Consider the following 13,777-nt stretch of genomic DNA (forward strand, 5'->3'; position numbering starts at 1 on the left):
TAATAGCATATTAGAGTGGCTTTAATTTATGTTGTGCTGGTTATGCAGCTTCAAAAGATTAATTTGATACTTAGATTTTGTTTCTTCCTCTTGTGCATTTTTCTGTTGGGTTTTCTACATGTCATGATATTCTGTTTATATAACTGTCAGTTACGTGTGTACCAATAGCTTCTCTCACTCTAGGCTGCCCTTTCTTCTTCTGGTATCATCTGATAAACATTTACTTTTTCTGATAAACATTACAAGTCAAAGTTATTAATCACTTCCTTATATTTAATGCTACTTTTATCTCCATTAAAAAATATTTTGTTTATCCAAACTCCATGAAGATACTTTTCTATATTAATTTCCAGGAGTTTGGCAATTTTCAAGTTCAAATGTTTTTTCAATCACAAGAAATAGAAACACAACTTCACTGTCTAAAAATATGGATTCCCAGCTATCATAGCATGGTTCATTGAAGTCTACTCTTTTCTTCTCATCTGCTGGGCCAAGTTCTGTATACTGTGGGTCTTTTGGAGGCTCTCTGCTTTTTCTATTGATTTATTTTTCTATCTCTGTGTTAATCCTATGATATTATTATATTTTTATATTTATTCATCCTTATTTTTCTTCTAGAACACTATTCATGGTTCTTTGTTGCTTCCCTTTCGATTTTAAAATCAGCTCACTGTGTTCTACCGAAACAAAGAAGCAAACAACTACTACTACAATAAAACCCTGCTGTGATTTGATTCTAAGCAATTTTTAAAATATATATATAGATCAATTTGTGGGGAATTGACATCTTTTAAGAAATTAGTTTTTCAGTCTATGATCATGCTTTACCTCAGCATCTCCTTAGGTTTTCTAGATATGTTACTTCATTCTTGACTCCTTCATAGTTTCTTTAATGATTTTATTCATTTCTTAGGTGGAGAGAGAGGTAGTAAAAGAGGAAACACAAACAGGAGGAGTGGGAGAGGGAGAATCAGTCTCCCCACTGAGCAGGGAGCCCCATGTGGGGGCTCAATCCCAAAACTGGGATCATGACCTGAACAGAAGGCAGATGCTTAACGACTGAGCCACCCAAGTGTCCCTTGAATCCTACCATCATTTTTAATGTAAGTGGATTTTTCCATTATTCCAAATGAATAAAATATTCATTTCACAACTGGAATATTGATTCTATATAGGAATACAGTTAATGTTCATATATTAACTCCAGCAATATCACAAAATATTAGTATTTGTGTTAACTCTGGCAATACTGCTAAACTCCATAGCTTTCAAACTGAGAATTTTCCAAATTCATACTCATATCACCTGTTAGTACTAAACATTTTTAAAATGTATTTCCAGTCCTTATAACACTTACTTGTCTCTTTCTTTATTGTTTATATATTTTCACCTTAACAGTCTGTACTGGCTAGCACCTTTAATGTTGAATAAAAATGGTACCAGTGCACATTCTTCTCTTACTCTAATCTCAAAGGGAAATGTTTGAATATTTCATCACATAATCGATGTCTAACAATAGGTTTTGTACATATCCATGATTATCTTAGGAAACTTTGTTTTCCTTCCTTATTTTCTAAGAGATTTTTACTGAATGAACTTGGAGTTTAATAAAAAAACATTTGTTCAACTGATGCTACCTTTTCTTTTTTCATCTGTTAACCTATGTGGGTTCATAAATTGAATTTCTAATGTTTAACCAATACGGCATCCTGGTATCAACCTAACTAGTTATGTGCATTGTGACAGGTTAAAGTTATTATTTATAAGTTTAATAGTGTTCTTAGGATTCTCACATCTCTATTCACACCTTTGACTGGGCTACAATTCTCCTTTTTTTTAGTGTCCTTGACACATTTTCTTATCAAATTAACATCCACATCATAAAATAAGTTATTGAATATTCCTACTTTTGTTTTCCTTCGATAAGTTTCATAAGACTAAAATTATTTGTTCCTTGAATGTTTGAAAGAACTCACCAGACACTGTGTCTGGAATTTTCTTTCTAAGAAGTTTTCACAAGATTTCCTTGATGGTTAGAGAATTATTAACTTCCTTCTCAATTCAGTTTTGAAAGTTATGCTTTCCAACAATTTATGTCTGTAACTTTCCCAATGTGTTGGCTTCAAGGTGTTTAGAACATCCTTGTGTGATTACTTATTCTACACATCCCCTCTCTTTTTCTCATCCTTTTCATTCCTAGTGTTATTATTTGTCCTTCACTTACCTCCTTTGTCTTTTTTTTTTTTTTAGATTTTTTTAAATTTATTTGACAGAGATCACAAGTAGACAGAGAGGGAGGCAGAGAGAGAGAGGCAAGCAGGCTCCCTGCTGAGCAGAGAGCCTGATGAGGGACTCGATCCCAGGACGCTGAGATCATGACTTGAGCCAAAGGCAGCAGTTTAACCCACTGAGCCACCCAGGCACTCACCTCTTTTGTCTTTGATCAGTCTCACCAAAGACTCATCTTTTCAGACATTCAAGTTTGGTTATTTCCACTTTTTTTCTATTTAAATAATGTCTACTCCTAGTTTCATTATTTCCTTTCTTCTGCTTCTTGGGGGAGGCATATTTTGCTACCACTTTCTAAGTTATTAACTTGATGTTTTGTTCAATTTATTTTCAGTCTTTCTTCTCTTTTATTAATATTGAAGGATGTGCATTCTTCAATGATCACTTTTTCACTCCATCTTTCCCAAGCAGAGTTCATTCTCTCTGCCCTGTCTCCCTCCATTACAGCAGCAAGGCTTTGGCAAAAAAGGACAAATGAAAATTCTTTCAGATGCTGTCATAAACTAAAATAAAAACTAACCAAACCTTAAATTAGACAGATTTCTTTGTAATCCATTAAAACTGATCCCCGTCTGATACAAAATGCTGCACACTGTACTAACAGCTACAAGGAACATATAAATTCACCAAACTCATCACTCAGCACCTGGCTTCCACTGAAACATTAGCATTCAGCTCTATGGCTCTTCCCAAATCAGCAGCACTAAGCCCAGGTATCTTGTGAGGCCTCACAGCTGCCTGAGCCCTGCATGAGGACGCACTGCCTTGCCTCTCACCAGAAGCAACTTGCCCAACACAGAATGTCCACTCTGAACTCATATGGTCAGTAGTGATCTTCCAAGTTCCTAACGCAGGATCAAAGAACAAAAATGAAAACTCAAATCTCCAAGGATTTGAGGCTTGCCAAGAGCAGTTGCTGACCTCTGCTTTCCCTCATTTTGTTTTCCTCAGCCAGTCACCATTTCCTATCATTGTGGATCATGTTTCTCATTGAAATGACAGAAGTTTTACAGAGACCCTCACAGACCTCCCTGCTCAACAGAGGGAAATAGTATCATGCAGAGCATGATGGTGACATAAGAGAACACTTGAGGACACTGGGAAGGTCTCAGCCTAAATCATTTCAGTCTCACTTACAGACCCAAATCCAACAAGAACCACCTGAGTGTCACTCAAATGTTCAGGGATGTTGTCTACCCAAGCACCACTTTCCCAAAAAGGAAGCAGGAAGGAGATTCCAAAAGATAATCGCAACTTCTTCACTATGTATAGCATCTCCAGACCATCCATCACCCTGCTACACAAATGACTCCTCTCCGTCATACTAGACTTCAGCTATAGTCACAAGATGACCAGGTGGACTTCTCTGGCTGTTTCTGAAATGTGAATGTCCCAGGCATGGAGGAGGGAGGTGTTATTGAACTTCCTTCCCTGTGTGTTGGAACTGGGATTGTGTGCCTAGAGCTTATGGCAACACTGAGAGGATGTAGCTATCGGGTGCTTGTACTGATCAAGAACATAACTGTATGTGTTTGAATTGGAGCCTCCGGTATCTGGAGCGCATCAGAGAAGATTCCTTGCTGCTGATCTGTTTTCTGTTTCTGATTCCTTGTACTCTGATTCTTTTTCTTTGGTGTACTTTTCAGAGTCAAGTGGAGATTAGAGTATCAAACTCTAAGGAACTTGGAAGGAGACCAGTTAGGTTGCAAATAAACTTGGGCAGGGAGATAAAGTCAAATGCATCTCTGATTGATCTGGAATTGTTCAAGATGTTTTAGGTCTCCTGGACTAGGAAGGGAGATGTACTCTATAAAGAATATTGGACATCACATCATCTCTTCTTTCCTCTTGTTTTCTTCACGTTGGATGCATTCAGGATATCCCATCATGTGCCATGAATGGTCGGTGCCTGTGTTCCCTGATGAGAGGATCATAATGTCCGAAGGCATTTGGGTTCCCTTTCACATGCTGGACCACAACCAGCAGTGATTGGATGGGATATCTGTTCCCCCACCACTGACTCCATGTGCAACTTCTCCCCAGTCTATATTCATGAGACGGTCCTGGATATCCCCGGCTCAGACTAATTGTACCCTGAGATCTAAGTGGGGAGCCAAGGATCAAAAGCCACATGGACAAGGGAGACCCCTGCATGATGGAACATGTAGATAGCTCTGGAAACATATCTTCAGGTATTGAGCAAAAATAGGGGTATGGGAACCTTCAAACCACCCTCCTAAGGAATATAACATCTCTGTGACCTCAGAAGCCCCTCTACTCCTGTGTCACCCACACTAGCCATCGGCACACAACCTCCCTTTGACAAGGGAGTCTGGGATGCATGGTGGTGTCTCTCTGTGGTCCAGTTTTAAATGGATAATATTTGTCCTGCTCCTCTCCTCTACCTACAAACTCTGTGGAAAGAAATGTAAGTGGGTGGAGTTACTGAAAATACACCATAATATTTTACAGCTCTGACCAGACAACTTTCAGGTAGAGTTTCAGCTTTGCCAAATGCAAGATCAGTGGTTTCTCCTGAGTTATCTTTATAGCTCAGAAGATGATGACTTCACCTCACTATCACAATGCATTACAAGGGTGTATTTTGGAAAGAGGAACCTTGTAGCAAGTTTCTCAAAATGGTATCTTTTCTCAAATCCCAAGTTCTGGTTTCACTATAAAATAAATAATATGTACACAGTGTTTTAGAGCATTCTGAAACCGCCCCTTCCATTTTTCAATGCAATCCTTGCCGGCTGTAGAAAATACAATCCTCATTTTACAGCTGCAGGAACTGAAGGTTAAGAGCATAAGCAGTTTGCCATCAACCTTTTAACTAACCAGAAAGAGACAGTGTTCTGACTCTTGATCCCATGCTTTTTGTCTTACAGGAAACTGTCTCTAGATTTTCACTGCCTTCACAATTCGAAAGAGTCTGGGATTACTTCAGACGGCCATGTAGCTTTGGACTTAACACCATTTCCCCCTGGCAGTAAGGAATCTGAGCATCAGGAGGAAAGAGTCCCAGTAACAGCCAGAAGATTGACAGGCAAGTGAAAATCAAAGTCCCTGGGGACAGACTTCCTTCAGTGCTCTCTGTCTAGACTCCCATCACTCTGGGCTGAGACTCCTGTGCACGGCCAGGTCACCATCAGTCTGACTCCCCACCTTCCACTCCCTCTACCATGGTCAAAATTCAAGTCTCCATATCCTTCATCTCAACTATTCCAGTAGCCTCATCCCTGGGCTCCTACCTCTAGGCATGATCCCAGCGGACATGTCTTCCAAACTGTTGCCAAATAAACCACACACTTCAGTTAAAAGGCCCTCAGTGACCCCCTGTTGCCTTCAGGTAGCATGTCAGACGCTTCATTTTCTGGCTCCCATCTTCCTCCCCCGAGTTCCAGCTCCCACCCTCTCATTCTCCAGCAATTCCAATTTGTTTCTACTCTTCAGAACACATCACCATGGTTCACATTTCTGTATGGTTATAGATATTGCTCCTTCTCCCTGAAATAGTTTTGCCTTCTTTATACACCAGGAAATCTCCCGTTCATCTTTCAAGCTGAGCTCATTTGTCACCTTCTCCAAGAAGCTTTCCCTGAATGTGTTCCTTTGAGATATTATTTACTTGCTCCCCATTTTACTTTTGTGTCCTAATGACACCACGTTATCAGTTGCTTGTTTAAGCAGTGGTCTCTCTTATCAGGCAGTATAAGAGAGACTTCTCCTTTTCCATTCCTGGGACCCTTCCCCTTTTCCACCTCCATGACGTGGAGCCCTGTAGATGTTCAATGAAGGCTTGGTTATAATTAGTATGAGATATCTCCTAATGACAGACTGATCACAGCTGAGCAATAATGAAGAATGACAGTGGTGCCAGTTGAGACACTCCACTTTCACTTGTCATAGGATTTTGATTCTCCAGGGTCCCTAAGGATATTGCTCCAGGGTCTAGGACCAATAGTCCACCTAAACTCACTTACTTTTTTGTTTCCTAAACAAGCAAGTTGCTTCCTTTTGCTTCCTCCATTTTGAGTTGCATTCATCACCTCCTAAAAGTCCTCCTAAAAGTCCAGCTGAAGTATTTGTTCTTTCCTCCAATTTGCTGATAGAGCAGTGTGACTCCTGTCTTTTCTCACCAACGATTTGCTCTGGTGTCACATCTCTTTCCTCTACTCACAATGGATGTATGCCACCACAACCCCAGTCTACACAGTGAAAACACAAGCCAGCTTTTTGCTGATAGTAAAGAGAGACAATGAGGACCACGGGCTCCACCTCTAGAATTCCATGATTATGAAACGAGACACTCTTGATTTTAAAGGTAGCCTTGGATAGAAAGAATCTTCAAACAGGTAAAGATTTTTTTTCCTGCTTTGTAAACACAGGAGTCTGGTCAGTAAGGCTAGCCAATGGTTCTGTCTCCTCTTACAGGCCTTAATTTAAAAACCACTTCTTAGAGCAAAGTCTACACCCAGCTGTGTCCTGACTATAGACACTCATACCTACGGTCATACCCCTGGTTCCTTTCTTACTTCTCAACACATTTGCAGCAATGTTCATTTGATGTTCTCTCCCCTAACTGGCTTGTACATTTCATGAAGGTGGGGCTGATGTCTGTACTTCTCAGAGCTTTACCCCCAACTCATACCACAGGGCCTTGCACACCAAAAGGTATTTGTTGACTAGATGAAGCTAAATAAGACTGAGTTTCCCAACTCTCACCTCCACTTAATATCCTATACAGGCCTATGATATTTAATGAAATTCAAAGACATTTTTCCATTCCTCTAGAAGGGGAGCTGCAATATGACTGTAATTTTTCTCCTATTTTTTTCTACCTCATTCCTTGCTACATAGATGTTGGTCATACTGGCTATCAGATCAGATGAGAAGTTAACTTTCCACTGATTTCCTCCTCCACCCCTTCTATATATTCAAGATTCAGTACCAATAAGAATGATTTCAGCAAAAATTTTGTGGGGGACAATGATGGAAACTTTTTTAAAAAATATTTTATTTATTTGACATAGAGAGATCACAAGTAGGCAGAGAGGGAGAGAGAGAAAGGCGGGGAGGAGGAAGCAGGCCCCCAGCCTAGCAGAGAGCCCAATGAGGGACTCTATCCCAGGACCCTGAGATTATGACCTGAGCTGAAGGCAGAGGCTTAACCCACTGAGCCACCCAGGCAGCCCCAATGATGGAAACTTTTAAGGGAAATCATCATATTTAAAAAATAATAATAATAATTTGTTTATTTTACAAAGAGAGAGAGTGCACTCCTGCACAAGAGCAGGGGGAGGGGCAGTGGGAGAGAAAGAATTCCAAACAGACTCTGAACCCAACCCAGAGACACACACGAGGCTCAATCTCATAATCCGAAGATCACAACTTGAACAGAAACCAAGTGTCAGATGTTTAACCAACTGAGTCCCCAGGCACCCCAAAATAATCAGCTCTTAATTAAATTCCTTAGGTCTTGACGTTTTTATACTGTCTTTCTTTCTTCCCAAACCTGTTTCTCCTCACCTGAACTACAACCAACTTTAATTTTGGAGAGGCTCTTTTTTTTTTTTTTTTTTTTTTTTCCTGAATTGTCACTTTCACTGGTCCTGCTGTAGGTCTTTACATTGTGGATCAAAGGCACTCCTCTAAATGAGGATGATTCCCAAATCTCTTTAAGGCATAAACCAAAAAGCTCCAGTCCTTCCCTGTCTGTCCTCAAGATGGCACACTAAGCACAGGCTCCAACCTCTCCAAAAAACGTGGCTCTGAATTACTAGAAAGACAAGATCTTTTCTAAAACTCCAACACATTATTGGAAAGCCAGAGGCTAGCTCCCCACTAAAAGACCCAGGAAGATGGTATTACATGGTAAAAAATAACCAAGAACCTGCCTGGTGCAAAGTGCTTTTACAGAATAGGAGTAGCCATAGGAATTCTCCAAGTCTAGAAGATTGGGAGAATCCATAAATCTCAAGGACGCAGAATGATACAATTCTATACAACTAATGTGTTCACTGACTTCAAAGATTATAAGAGAAAACATCATAACCTTGAGACAATATAACTTGAAAAACTGAAGACCTGCTCAGGATTAAACATTTGCAGCACAGTAGAGTAGTAAGAAACTTTCTATAACAAACAGTGTATCTACTAGAAACCTCTGGCAAAACATTAACAATAGTTAAAAGTCAGAAGAATTCACATTAAATTCAAGAACATGAGAAGAATGTTCACTCTTGGTACTCCCATCAGTATATCCCTGGAGGTCCTTACTAACGTATGAAGATAAGAAAAATACACAAACTGGAAAGGAAGAAACAAAACAGTCATTATTTTCAGAAAATACAACCCTCTATATTTTGGGGGTGAGCCTAAAAGACTTGCCTGAGGACTCAGATGTGGCAGGGACAGGGAAGAGAGATCAAGCATGATACCTGGGCTCCTGGCTTGAGCCCTCAGTGTTTTTCATATCTTTAACTGTTATAGTGGGAGATGGGCGTATGGGATTAAGAAAAGTATCAACTAGGCAGTCTGACAGAACAGAAGAGGTCAGGTCTGAAATAGAAGTTTAGAACTCATCAGACTATGGATGGTATTCAAAGACTTAGATCACACTGAACTCCTTAAGAAAAACATTGAGAATGCTACCAGCCAACATTTTGAGACAAGTGGATGAGACTGGCAAGGACTAGCCTGGTAAGATAAGAGAAAAATCCAAACTACTTCTAGTATCACAGACCTACAAGAAATAAAAAAAAAAAAAAAAGTTTTTTTAAGCAGAGAAGAGGGAGACATCCACAGTCATGGGGTGTTGACTGCTCATGAAAAAGTTGTGTAAAAGGAGGGTGGAGAGGTGACTTTGGGATCAGTCCTGGTAGAGATGATCTTCTCAAGGGAGGTGGTGGCTGAATCAGAAACCCAAAAGTGGTAGCTTCAAGGAGTGGGAAGTGAAGAATTTGACCCCCTATATTCAAAATGCTCTTGATAAATTTTTCTTGGTAAGGAAACAAAGAAAGAGGTGACAACTGGAGGGATAAAGGATTAAGCGAAGAGTTCTTTTGTTTTGTTTGATTTCTCAGTATGGGTCACACACATGATGCTGTACTGGTTTCAGGTGTACACCATAGAGACTCAGCTTCTCTACACCATATGCGGCGCTCCCACAAGTGCAGGCGCCAACGGTCACCACACAACACAGTATCACCGACTGCATTGCTTATGCTGTGCTTTATTCCAGCGACTTATGCATTTCATACCTGGGAGCCTGTACCCCCCATTCCCCTTCACCCATTTTACCCATCACCCCTTTGCCCATCCCCTAACCCCTCTCCCTCCAGCAAGCATCAGTTTATTCTCTGTATTTGTAGGTTTGAGCCTGATTTTTGTTTGGATTTCTGGATTCCACATGTGCATAAAAGCATGTGGTATATGGCTTCCCAGTCTCATTTATTTATTTAGCATAAAACCCCCCACATCCATCCATGTTGTTGCAAATGGCAAGATCTCATCCTTTTATGGCCAAGTAATATTTCACTATATATAATAACATTTATATATAATAACAATAAACATAGGGCTGCATATATCTATCCAATTTAGTATTTCTGTTTTCTTTGGGTAAATACCCAGTAGTAAAATCACTACATCATATGATATTTCCATTTTTTTAGTTTTAGGAATGTCCCATTCTGTTTTCCACATGGCTACCCGCAATTTTTGTTTTGTTCCCACCAAGAGCACACAGGTGTTCCCTTTTTTCCACATCCTTGCCAACACTTGTTATTTATCTTTTTTTTTTATTTTAGCCATTGTGACAAGCGCAAGGTGACATCTCGCTGTGCTTTTGACTTGCATTTCCCTGATTATTAGTGATATAGGCATCTTTTCATGTGTCTAAAGAGTTTTTTTTAAGACAATGAAATACTAGAAAATATTTGTTTGAAGATATGACTAATCCAGTACAGAGGGAGAAATGCTGTCTTCAAAATTATGTGTTTCAAAGGGGTGGGGGAAATAAATGCATTTGGTTTTATATGAAATTATAAAGTAGTTTTCAAATAAAGGAAAAGAGATTAGACAGAACATGATCCACGGCACAGCCAAACTGATTTTCATCTTGACTGGACTTAAAATTTCTTACATGCTTGCTGCTTGAGAGACCAATGTATAAAAGATATTTTTTCTTTCAAAGACATATAATTAGCTCAGATGATCTTCATGACAATAAAATATCTGGGGACTTCCCCCTAATAGTAACACCTTACTTCTCAATGTATCCTTGGGTATCTAGGATGAAGCCATATTGACAACAGACTTACTAATTACTTCTACAGATGAAGAAGTGAAAGCCTGACCAAATTCATACAGATTGACTATTTATTCTCAACTCATTCAGTGCTGTTTAATTTTAAACAGACACAGGGGATGTTTAGTTGTTTGGGGGTTTCATTTTGTTCTGATTGATCAGCATTCGGATCCTGGTTCTGCCTGGGGTCCCCCTCAAACTGTCTATGTCAGAGTGGAGGATAAGGTCCTCTTTCACAGTACACTAGGTAAAAATGCCAAATACATATCTCTCTTCCTCTCAAGCCTGAAACTAGAGCAGTCAGTCACGTCCACTGGGACACTGAATACCAAGTGGATGCACCAGGGGAGGATAAAAGTATGGAATTAATTCTTTTGGTAGCATCCGGTGGCTAGTGGTCACAGCAGCTGCACCTTAACTAAACTTCCTGAGGTAGAAATTGTGCTGCAGTTCTGAACATCTAGCTCCTGGCTCTCCATACACACCATTAATTATGACAGCTGCCCAAATTACTTCCTCTAAATCCCCTTCCTCCAGGAATCAGCCAAGGTTTCCTTTCCATTACCTTACAACAAAGATCACTGAGTGCTACACTAGATACACTCCCAACTGTAGCATCTTCTAGACAGCCTGGCAGCCTCTTCCTCCAAGAATTCATCCAGTTCTTGGAATCTCTGCAAGCCCAAATGTACTCACAGTTTCTCCTGTGCATTAGGTCTCATTTGGCTCACAAGGCCCTAAATCTTGGCCACCTAAGGTTGGTCTTGGAGTGACAAGAAAAAGACTAAATGTGTCAGTGTAAGAATACTTACAACCTGAGCATACATCTCAAGAAAATAGAATTCATTTTAGTTTTACCTTTGTGCACCATTTTCCTCAATGGATAACCAGTGCAATGCACATTGGTTTTCAGTAAGTAATTGTCAAATAAGTAAATCCAGGAAAAAAATCATAAACAGTACAATGTTTGAAGAGAAAGCCGAAATAGGGTCAGGAAATAAAGCTTTCTCTTCCTTTCTGTATAACCTTGAGGTCCTCTCTCTGGCATCACTTTCCTTATTTGTAAAATGAGGAGACAAAGTAGCTGAGTATCTTTTAGACCAGGAACTCCTTGATTTGGGAATAAATATACTTAAGATTGGGTTCCAGGACTCAAGAGTTCCATTGTGCAAGTTTTCTGTTTTGTTTCTTTTTAATCTTTCTTTAGTGAGAAAAGATAGGGTCTTATTTATTTTTTCTCAGCACTCAGAAGAATAAATGTAGGTTTTATTAATTAGGAAAATGGTAAATGCCAGTGTGTCCATGGTTGCTCACAGAGGTGTGAGTTCCCACAGGAAGGTGCCGAGGACCTGCCAGGAGCTGTACATCTATTGAAATGTTACCTCCCTGGGGACCAGCACACCCATATTCCCACAGCACTTCCTAAGGCTAGCCTGTCCTTCTCAGGGTTAAACTCACTGCCACAAATTGCCCAGCTGGGTTTTAATTAAAGCTCTGCTCCCACTTTCCCTAGAGTTTTTCTATCATCTATCCTTCTCTCCCCTCCTTCTCCTTAGTTACGTCTTTCCTTTCCCTTAACTCCATCCACATAGGCCCAAGGTGAAGACAGCAAACAATAATGAGGCCCCAAGAACTGGTTCAAAGCCTGCTGTAAAACTTTTTAAATTAAACCCTCGAGATTCTAAGAGTCAGAATTAGAATGCATGATTTGAAGTGAACTAACACAAAGCGAGCATAATCCTGTGCTCACGGGTCTGCTGGGCTCTGGGTGCTGAAGCCTGGCAAAGAACTTTTTCCACCATTGGCCATCCTGCCCTGAAAATGGGCAAAGTTTTCCTTGAACCTTTTAGGAAGGGTCCCAAATTCTCCTCTTGTTGAACAGTTAGCATGTGATTAATTTTCCATTACTGACATCAGTTGCTTTGATGACTGTCTATAGAGATAAGCCTTAGCATCTGTGAATATGCCTCAAAAGATTCCTAGGATTGGAATTAGAGAGTGGAAGGGCAGAAATACATTAAGGACTCAATATAGAGGCCAAATTCCTTTCTTCTTACTCACTCATAGAAGCAAATATTGATTGAACATTTGTATTTCTCAGGCACTCCTCTGGGTGCTGGAGTACAGCTGTGAACAAGAGAGACAAGTCTCTGGTCTTATGGAGTGTCTTCTCTAGTAGTTAAGGAAGACAATAAAGAAGTAAGAAAAAAACACATGATATAATTACAAATGGTAGCAAGTGCCATAAATATACAGTAGATGGGATGATGGAGGATGAGGGTTGGGTTCTTCCCTTCTATTATACCCTCATATAAGTATCAGCAGATTTGGTCAGTTTTATCTCCTAGACAAACAATTCAAGCTCTCTCACTACCTTCTTGCTACCTCCCTAATGCCAGTCGTCACCACCTTCTGCCTGGACTTTCCCAATACCTTCTTTTGCCTCATTTTACCCCTCTATGTTTTATTCTTCCCACAGCAGCCTAATTGAGTCTTTCACAATGTAAGTCAGATCTTATAACTCAGCTGCAAAAGTACTTCAAATAACCTGCCCTTTCTCAGAGTAAAATCCAGTCATTGTCATGGCCTATAAAGCAAGACCCAGCCTGGACACTGCTACCTCCACTACTGTTTCCACCATTGCTGTCTTTTCATGTGTTCTTTTTCAGTTCCAGGTGTGATCCTGCCCCAGGGCATTTGCAATTGCTCTTTCCACTGTTTGGAATGCTCTGTCCGCAGCTATTTCTTATTTCTTTGGTTATTTGGTCAAATGTTTCCTTTAGGAAAAAATAATCATTGGCCATACCAATCACATGGCTTCCCCGTATCTTTCTTCTTTGTCTTATTTTTATGTTTATGATCACGCTTATCATACTTGACAAACTTATTAGTGTATTTCCTTTATTCACTATTTTCACTCACTAAAATAGCAATTTCATAGGTAAAGGACTTACGTGTTTTATTCACTGCTGCCTCCACAGTGCCTAAATTGATACCTGGGTTCCATATTTGTTGAATGAATGAACAAACCACCACATTCAAAGTCTGTTCCTGGCAGGAGACTTTAGGGATATGCCATAGGACTAGATAATGTGCCTTTTCTTTTTTTTTTTTCATTTTTTTATCACTGACATAGATCAAGAAATAACAGAGGGTTTCACAAAATGGTATAAA

Source organism: Mustela nigripes, chromosome 4, assembly GCF_022355385.1.
Source record: "Mustela nigripes isolate SB6536 chromosome 4, MUSNIG.SB6536, whole genome shotgun sequence".
Lineage (NCBI taxonomy): Eukaryota > Metazoa > Chordata > Mammalia > Carnivora > Mustelidae > Mustela > Mustela nigripes.